The 9,803-nt window shown below is 35.8% G+C and overlaps 1 long non-coding RNA gene across 2 annotated transcripts; it reads right to left on the reverse strand.

Moving 5' to 3' along the window:
* Window positions 1-309: 309 nt before the first annotated feature.
* LOC113248915 (uncharacterized) lies at window positions 310-6,939 on the reverse strand. Of its 2 annotated transcripts, XR_007188419.2 has the most exons (4): window positions 6,859-6,939; window positions 2,008-2,064; window positions 606-1,190; window positions 310-494 (listed from the first exon to the last, which is right to left on the reverse strand). It is a non-coding gene; the product is annotated as an uncharacterized LOC113248915 (long non-coding RNA). The 2 variants fall into 2 exon arrangements; XR_008955937.1 differs by lacking the exon at window positions 2,008-2,064 and having other exon boundaries at window positions 6,859-6,930.
* Between the last annotated feature and the right edge of the window lie 2,864 nt (window positions 6,940-9,803).

Below are 9,803 nucleotides of genomic sequence, written 5' to 3' on the forward strand. Positions count from 1 at the left end.
AATAATTCTAAAGTTTCTTCTAAAGTCCCTTAACTGTGCCCAAACCTTTATAAATAATCCCTTCATTAAATTTTCTTCAAATAACAGCTAGACTCTGTTGTATTTTCCCCCAATATACCAGCTTTTTAGATAGCTTTCTTTAGCTTTGTTTTCTCCAGAAAATAGGATGAAAATTATTTCAGTATTGCTTTTTGCTAATCATGAAGAATATTTCGGCATACTTATTAAAATCACTTACGTGACCCAGCCTCCTTACTGAAAGCAAGAAGAGAGAAAAATTGACAAAAGGCATCTTTTTGAGTTCTTGGAATAAAGCCTTTTAATTAGGATGTTTCTTGTTGAAGGTAATGTTCCACTTATTTTTAAAGACAGATGCAACATTTTTCTTCCCCATCAGACTTCAGAAATAGATTTCTCCCACCCTGAAAATGGTGCGACAGGTATGTATTGGTTTTGTCCGTCCTCCATCCCTTCCTTTGGGAAACAGCTACATTCTGACAGAATTGAGTGCAGAAAGAGAAAAGTGAGTCAGGCAATGGGAAGGGTCAGGCACATATAAAATAGAAATTAATGGGGACCCATGGGTGGCTCAGTCGGTTAAGCACCTGCCTTCAGCTTGGGTCATGATCCCAGGCTCCTGAGATCAAGTCCCGCATGGGACTCCTTTCTCAGCAGGGAGCCTGCCTCTCCCTCTGCCTGCCACTCCCCGTGCTTGCTCTCTATGACAAATAAATAAAATCTTTTTAAAAAGTTAATGGAGTTTTGTAAGGAATTGTCACTTTTAAAAATTGTTTTAAATACTGCATGTAGCTGGACCATCGTGCAAACAGAAGAACCAACACTGAGTGAAGAAGTGTGGAGAAGGACAATAGAAGATTGCACTGTTGTTTAACAACGGTCATAGAAAGGATAGACAATAACATACATGATAAATCAATACTGCAAGTTCTGTTCCCCTACATCCAAAGACAATCAGGTATGAAAATTTATGCCACTAGAAAATAATTCGGAACGAGAATAGGGAAAAGGTGGAGCAACAGTATCCCAGTATCTGTAGTAAATGAAGTAAGGAGATAAGACTTAGCCAGAGACTGCAACTTGGTATTGCAAAGGAGTAACGAAGACGGGCTTAAATGAAACGTAAGATGTCTCCAGTAGTCCACAGAAGAGATGCCAGAAATAGAACTGCTCTGAAAAGTTCAAAAAAACAAAAAAGAAAGAAAGAAAAATAAGTTACAGTGTTGATCTTGACCATTCATATCCAACTAGTTTCATTTTTTGGCTTGCAAGATCTTTGATAATGCACTTCACACATGTTTATTTGTTTCTGTTCTGCAAAACTAATGATAGATTTATCTTTCCAAAGAACTTCAGTTTTCCCTACAGAAAAATTCTATGGTAATGAAAAATTTCATTTTATGATTGATTTTAATTCTTCCTGGTTATTTTCACAGTACAAAGGGTTTGTGAATTTTTTGGTTTTGTTTCAGATATGTGTTATGCTTAGACTTACACTTAAATAGTGAATGATGAGATACAAATCAGTGTATACAAATATCAGTGGATCTTTTTAGTTTAATCTTAAGTCTTCTTTAAATATGATAATGCATAGAAAATTGGCAAAGTCAATGCTAGAACAAAACTTGAATTAGAATACAGGATAAGCCTATTATGATACTCAAGTTCCAGATGAACATATAAGACCCAAAATATTTACATTTAGTCGACCCCAAAAGTAAACAGTCTTGCAAAAATTTGGAAGGATATTGAATATACTGAAGTGGACACCCAAGGAATGGCCTAGACTGTAGACACAATTTGGGATCATCACAATACGGATGTTATTTGAAGCCACGGGAATAGACGAGATCATTTTTGGAACAAGTATTTTAAAAAGGAAAATAAAGCCTAGTCTAAAGCCCTTAGGAACTTCAACTTTTAAGAATTGAGAGCCAGCAAACTGAGACTGAATAGAATTGTGAAAGGGACCAGAGACTGGGGCAGTACCTGGAGGGGTTGAGGGAGGGCTTTTTGTTTATTTTCAGTGGTAGTTGCCAAATTATCCTGTAGAAAGAGAGATTTATAGCTCAGTGCATGGAAATAGGATAATCAAAAGAGCAGAAGCTTTGGGGCACCTGGGTGGCTCAGTTCGTTAAGTATCCAACTCTTGGTTTTGCTCCAGGTCTTGATCTCAGGGTTCAGGGATCAGGCCCTGCTGTGCCTCCCCACCCTCCCCCCCACTTCCCACTCAGCATGGAGTCTGCTTGAGATTCTCTCTCCCTCTACCCCTCACCCCACCCTGGTCTGGCACATGTGCGTGCTCTTTCTCTCTCTCAAATAAATGAATAAATAAATAAAATATTTAAAAAAAAAAAGAGCAGAAGCTTTGGTAGAACAGGAAGGAAAGAGATGATGGGGAAGCAGATAATATAGAGCCAGACTGATATTTGATTGGGGGTTGTAGGGAGAGACAAGGTAATGATATTAGCTAACATTTACTGGGTACTTGCTACGTGTCATGTTCTATTCCAAGTGCTTTTCAGGCATTAATGTGATTCATATTCATAACAAATAGTTCATTAGCCTAAATAGAACGTCATGTGTCAGAAGATGTTAAATGTTCATTTGAGTTTGGTGTTATGTATTTAAATGGTTAGCAGAACAAAGCCTAAGCTCTGAGGTCAGACTGATAGAGTTGGATCCTGCCTTTGCCACATACAGCAATGTGACTTCGACCATGTAACTAAAGCTCTCTAAATCTCAATTTTTCATCTTAAATTGGTATAATTGTACCTACCTTACTAGATTATTGTGAGGAATGCGTGAAATAATTTTTAGCACTGTACCTTACACAATTCAGTGAGAATAAATGTTAATGGTCATTACCATTATTATGGCTATTATTATTATTACTGTCCCATTCTGCTCAGTTGTGTAATTTTCTGTATTGATAATGGCACAAAAAAAGATGGAAGTTTGTGGATTTTTCTTTTTTTAGGTGAGTGCAAAGGAGAGAGAAAGTAGCAAAGGAGTTGAAGAAGTGGTTAGGGAATAACATAGCTAACTCGAGCTTTACCATTCGACAAAAAAATAAAAAGCCTACCTAATTGTATTAACATTGAGTTGCTTGACAAATTCTTATTTCAAAGTAATAATTTCTGAAAATGATATTTTCACTATTTCATGTTAGACACACACCAAAATCATTAAGCTTCTAAGTGTTGATTATGTGCAAATGTTAAGGATGTTAAATTTGTTCTTAATATAAAATATACATTATGCTAAAATATTATAAACTCATTATAAGATGATTTTTCCTCCATTAAAACATCACTGAAGTCTAAATGTTTATAATAAGTCAGGTGTTCGCTGATGCTTAAATTCAAGTTTGTATTCCCACTTAAATTCAAACCCAGTGTTACTTAACCACTATCATAAAAACCAAGCTGCTATTGTCAAATCCTTTTTTTTTTTTTCTACTTTAAAGCTATGAATATACAACTCCCCCACCTGGATTGTTTGCATGTTAAAGTTTGACCATTTCTTCTATTATTTGTAATTACTTCAACTGATTACTATTTTTACAACAAAAATTTAGAATCAGAATTTATTCAAATTTTTCACACTTTTTGTATTTCTCCCATTCCTAATGGTCTTTATTTGTGCCATATTTGAAATGATAGGATAAGCAATTAACTTTCAGTTTATAAAGAAAGGAAAACCACTTCTCCTAACTAGTTGTATATTATCACTTATTTTATACAGTAGATTCCACATTTAAAATATTAGGAGCATATTAAAGCAAACTTTTGCATATACATGTATATATATAAATACTTTCTTGTGTCAGATTTTAATTTTGGAATAGTTTGATGTGAACAGTAAACACTTGTAAATTGATTTAAATAGAAAATAGTTACGTGGTTCTGTCATCTAATATATCAGCTAAAATTGTAGCCACTTAATTATAAACTATAGAATTTCTAAACATCAGAAGAGAACTTTGGCTGTGTAATCAATTCTGGAAATAACGGAATTAGTCTCGGTCACTCTCTTGTTTTAAGAGAGGATGAGATAAACTTAAAGCCCATGAACTGAATCAAAAGAAAGGAATGAAGTGAAAAACTCATTTTTACTGATGTCCTCCAAGGAGTTGAAGCAGAAACAAAACAAAGCTGCAATCAGTTTTTCTTTATGTGTTGATGTGTACAGACCAAATTAATTCTTGTTTCTAAGGTTCCTAATTAACTTTGGATCCTGGACCCCTTTGTAAATCTAATGAAGCTATGCATCCTATCCATAAAAATATACACATTTTTAGCACAATTTTAAAGAGTTCATGGACTCATTAAAGCCTCTATGCAGCTTCACAGACCCAAGATTCAGAACCATTTTGGATGATAATGAGTCCACCTGAAAAGGCATAACAGGTGCAATTATATACCCAAGTAATCATGTGGCTAGGTGTCCAGGTTTAACCTGACATAAATGTTAAAAGACAAACTTTTTAGACCATTGTCCAGAGATGTAAAAAGTATTTTTCCATTTTTTTTAAAGTAGGCTCCATGCCCAGTGTGGAGCCCTACGCAGAACCCAACACAAGGCTCGAACTCACACCACCCAGAAATCAAGACCTGAGCGGAGATCAAGAGTCAGACACCCAACCTACTGAGCCACCCAAGCACCCTAAAAAGTATTTCTCCTTATCACTTCAATGCATTACGACCAACTCCATGATAATCTTTCCACAGACGTCATAGGGTAGCCTTTGTAATCTTATCAGGCTAATATCAGAACTAAATATCCCACTGCAGATGGATGACTCAAGTTATCTGCCTCCTCTGGTTGCCAGAACTTTGGCACCTACAAGAGAAGGTGGGAAGGGGAACTGAAAGCAGAAAACTCAAGTTGTTTTTTCTTTCAGTTGAATACCTTGACTAAACAGTTGAGTGCAAGGAAAAGATGGAAACCGCTGTTTAGCACTAAGCCTTTGAATTGTGTGCAAGTTATCATTTGCCTACATATCCCTTTCTCCTATTGTTATATGTAATACAGGGTTGGCTGCCTCCTTAATGAAACGTGCAGTGTTTTAAAGAGATCCCGTGGCTTCTGCACATTACATAAACCATAGTTAGTCGGCCTCCGAATGATTGCAGAAAAATTGTATATTTAGTCTCAGAAACCTGCTGCTTAAAGCAGACTCAGCCAGCTTTTCAGTTTTCAAAGCTGCTCAGTATAAACCAGCACATTTGGAAATCTGTTGCTGATACACCCTACTCATACTCTATTCATAAGAAGTAAGACTTCGAAAACTTAACTTGAGAAAGAAATGGACATAGGATACATGAAAGGCTCACAAAAATGGAAGAAGCAATGAATTCTAAGAAAATCCACTATTGGTTGGTTTTCAAATACGTGGACATTAACATGACTCTGAATGTTGATAAAGTACTCTTGTTAGTGAAATAACCCCTCTCTTGGATTCTATGCCAGGTGGCAAATTCCCACTCTACCAGCATATAACTGGCCCTATATTTCACACTGCTAATGCTTTTCCAGGTAAGCAAAATGTAAATATAAAGTAAATGCAACCACCACCACTACCAGCATCATTTAACATTAAATAACAGTTTGATACAAAGCAATGGACTTGACTATCCGATTGTCGGAGTTAGGTAAAGTGACTCAGATTCTTTGAGGTCATGTAAAAATACAACCAAATACTAGGATGAAGGGATTATTTTCCCCTTACCTCCATGAGAAACAGATTAACTTAATTCATGTGAAAGATTTATTTTTCTTTTATGTCTCTTTTATTTCACAAGGTATTTATTCAAAGAGAAGGTTTTTCTAAATTTTAACTTTTTATTACAAATGGTTTCAAACATAAAAAGAGTAAAGAAGAGTATAATAACCTCCATGTACACATTACCCAGATTTGACACTTAACATTTCCAAAACTTAAATGTAGAGAGTTTTAATTTGTCTATAATTTAAACCAGAATTTTTAAATTTATGATAAATAATAAATGATAACATAAATAATAAATAACTAGGAACTCTTGAAGAGATCACTGAATTATTTCTTTTCTTTTTTTAATTTAAATTCAATTTAATTAACATATAGTGTGTTATTAGTTTCAGAGGTGGAATTTAGTGATTCATCAGTTGCACACAACACCCAGTGCTCATTTCCATCAAGTGCCCTCCTTAATACCCATCACCCAGTTACCCCATCCTGCCACTTTGAATTATTTTTTTAAAGATAACTAGTTAGGAGCACCTGGCTGGCTCAGTTGGTGGAGCATTTGATGCTGATCTTGGGATTGTGAGTTCAAGCCCCATGTTGGGTGTAGAGATTACTTAAAAAAAAAATCTTAAAAAAAAAAAGTCAACTAATTATTGTTCCCTCGGGAGGGACCTGAATATCAACAGTATTCTTAAAGTGGGGTTAATTTTATTTTCACATTTTTAGTGGTAATGTTTAGACAGATTTTTAAAAGAGGAGACTGTGAGGATAAATATCAAAGTGGCATGCCTAGCAATAGCCAAACCAAGTGGTAAAACTTAACTAAGATCAGTTAAATACATATCTCTTTACCAAACTGAAACTAAGCTAACAGCATGTGATTATCACAGTTATCTGAGTACTGCTCCCTCAATCTTCATTTGATCAGACAAACAAATAAAGAATGCACCCAGTACATTCACTGTGCTGAGTCACTGGGTTGGAAGAAAGATAAATCACCTATTAACAATGACATATTTTTCTTCTAAGTGATTCACAAGTCTTTGAGGACTGGCAGGCACAAAGCCAACAGGACTTGTGTTACCTGTCCTGTCTACGATAATACTTACCCAGGGCTTGTTCTGTAAATTTTGATCTCAGGCAACTTTGACTATGAGAATTTGCTCATGTAGAAAGCTCTCTGGCTGGTACGTAGGTGTAAGTAAAAAAAAAAAAAAAGCAAAAACAAAACAAAAAAAACCCACACATTTTTAAAATCAGATAATATTCAGCATCATAGCAAAATATATTATTAATCAAAACTTTTTTCGGGTTAGTATTAAACATTTGCTAGATATTTACACTAATTGACAAGAAAATTACAAAATCATTTTGACTAACTCGGTCTAAGAATAGTTTTTCCTTTTTTCATCTCCAAAAATCATGGAATACCATTTTTTCTGGCAATTTTAGCTGTAGCTTTGGGAAGTTTAACTTATGATATTGACAAGCTTGATAAGTATACTCCTCATTTATTTTTTCTGTAGTAAATTTTAACTCAAGCCTAAGATTCACTGTAAGAGAAAGAGCTACAATAAAAGAAAGAAATATTAATCTTTATAATTTTGTGTTGTCCATAATATCAAATGCCTTTTCCTCTCTATAACACAAAAAATCCAAACTGCATTTTCTTCATGAATTTACAATATGGGAAAAAAGGAGATCTCCAAAATTTAGAGCAGCAAAACTTCATACTTTGGAAAACAAGAAAAATTAAGTTTAAAAATAAGCTGGTTTTGCAAAAAAAGACCACTTTTATACAGTGCTGTAACCCTTTTGGAGATCAGTTTGGACATATGTGCGAAAATCCTTTAAAATATCCAAGACTTCTTTTTTTTTTTTAAGATTTTATTTATTTATTCGACAGAGATAGAGACAACCAGCGAGAGAGGGAACATAAGCAGGGGGAGTGGGAGAGGAAGAAGCAGGCTCCTAACGGAGAAGCCTGATGTGGGGCTCGATCCCATAACACCGGGATCACGCCCTGAGCCGAAGGCAGACGCTTAACCACTGTGCCACCCAGGCGCCACAAAATATCCAAGACTTCTAAATACAGATATATAGATAGATAGATATAGATATAGATATTGAATTTATATATATATTTATATATTCAATTTATACTCAATTTATATATAAATTGGAATGTTTCCAGGAGTCAAAAATTGAATATTTGACTCCTGGAAACATTCCCTAAGAAAAAAATCCAAAATGAAAATAATTTGTGTGTAAGGATACTATTTATAACAACATAGATTAGATACAACCTAAATTCTTATAGATACAGGAACTATAGCATATCCATACCAAGAAATTTCTAAGCAATTCTATGTCAATGAAAGAAAACAAGGATATACAGGTCTTACTAAAACCTGTTATATATCTGCTGCTAGCTGAGGCTTGTGTAGAAGTTCTTGGTCCTCTACTAGTTTTTGAGAACTACAAGGTGTGTGTTTGTTGGTAAAGTAGGCCCTATAATAAATGCGTGAAGATCACCAACCAGATGGGATACGAGTAACACTCTAAGCTCTTGACACTTAAAGTATTATAGTATTACCTTCAGTTCAGATTCTTAGCAGAAAAGAGAAAGTGGGTGAAATACTAAACTAATACTCTCAGGCCCCTTTGAAAGTACTTGGGTCATAACCCAAGATTCAGTAATTCAGATAAATGGGCCTTCAGCGAGGGAGGGGTATTTGGAAGCTTGAAGGTCTAAAAAAAAGGGTCAAGACAAGACAAGCACGGTTGTTTCAAGTCCCACTTGGCCTCTGGACAATGACTGATAGAGCTGGACTTCTGGGATACAAAATCCACTAACCTGTGGGAACTAAAATGAAGTTTCCACTTGGGGTTCTTTGTATTCTCTAGACACACACAAAGCCCAATGCTAAAATCATCCCTTTCATTGGTTGAAGAGGCCATTGCACAAACTATGCCTTTTGTAGGCATTCTGTGGTGCTGTCCTACCTTTTTAAAGTCCCCAACATTCTTGAGGTGAGCCAAAAAAATGTAATGGCACTGATTGCAAAGGTTGCTTTTAAAATATACTTGTATCCAAAAGGTAGACACAAATTCTCCAGTCCCTCTTTTCCTTTGTTAGCATAGATCAGGTCGCTAGGCAGCCTTGTACCGAAGGGGAAGACCTGAGAGGAATTAGTTTGTTTGAGAGGGAGTCTGGGTTTGGCAAGAATAACAGTGATGGTTTCGGTGGTCTGGCCACGGTGTGCTGTTAGAAGCACCTATGACCGGATAAGAGAAAGAGGAAGTTTCTGCTCACTGAAGAAAACAGAAGAGGAGGACATATCAGCATTCAGATGAACTCTGAGAGAAGACTTGATTCTCCAAAGGAAGGAAACTATTTAAAAAGAATTCTAAAGGAGTTGGGCCTAGCGTAAGGATTGCTCTCAAGGACAAGTATGGTGCTACAATTCTGCCACAGGCTGCTCTAAATTAAAGTTTAGGAAAACTACCTCTTCCCCATCCTTACAAATCTTGGAGGACAAAGAATGTACAGGGCCTGGAGGTTGTTGCGGTGGGGGAGGAGGAGTGGTGGAGAAACTAAAATCCAAGGAATCAGCCTTCCATTTCCCAGGAACTGAAAATGGGTTGGGTAGAATCAGCCCTGCTTTTTACCATTCTCTCTATTCTGATGCAGCCCATCTGAGGGTCACAGAGACTTTCCCAATCCCTTGGAGACTCAGATATTGAAACTCCAACAGAGAAAATGTGGAGGAGTATTTGTGAAATGAGCATCTTTGAAACCATAGAAAGGATTTTCCCCAATGCAAGGACTCCATTCAACTTGTCCTCATTTTAGAAAATTAAGATATTCTAATTAACGTTAAGAAAATGTAGACAATTTATAAAGGAAAAAAGACTAAAAATTTGGAATTTGTAAGAACAGCAATCCAGTGATTATAGTAAATAGTTTTAAAACTCTCTTTTGTAAGGGGGGGTAAACAGAAGGGGGAATGAATCATGAGAGACTATGGACTCTGGGAAACAAACTGAGGGC

This window comes from Ursus arctos, unplaced genomic scaffold (assembly GCF_023065955.2).
Source record: "Ursus arctos isolate Adak ecotype North America unplaced genomic scaffold, UrsArc2.0 scaffold_1, whole genome shotgun sequence".
Taxonomy (NCBI): Eukaryota; Metazoa; Chordata; class Mammalia; order Carnivora; family Ursidae; genus Ursus; species Ursus arctos.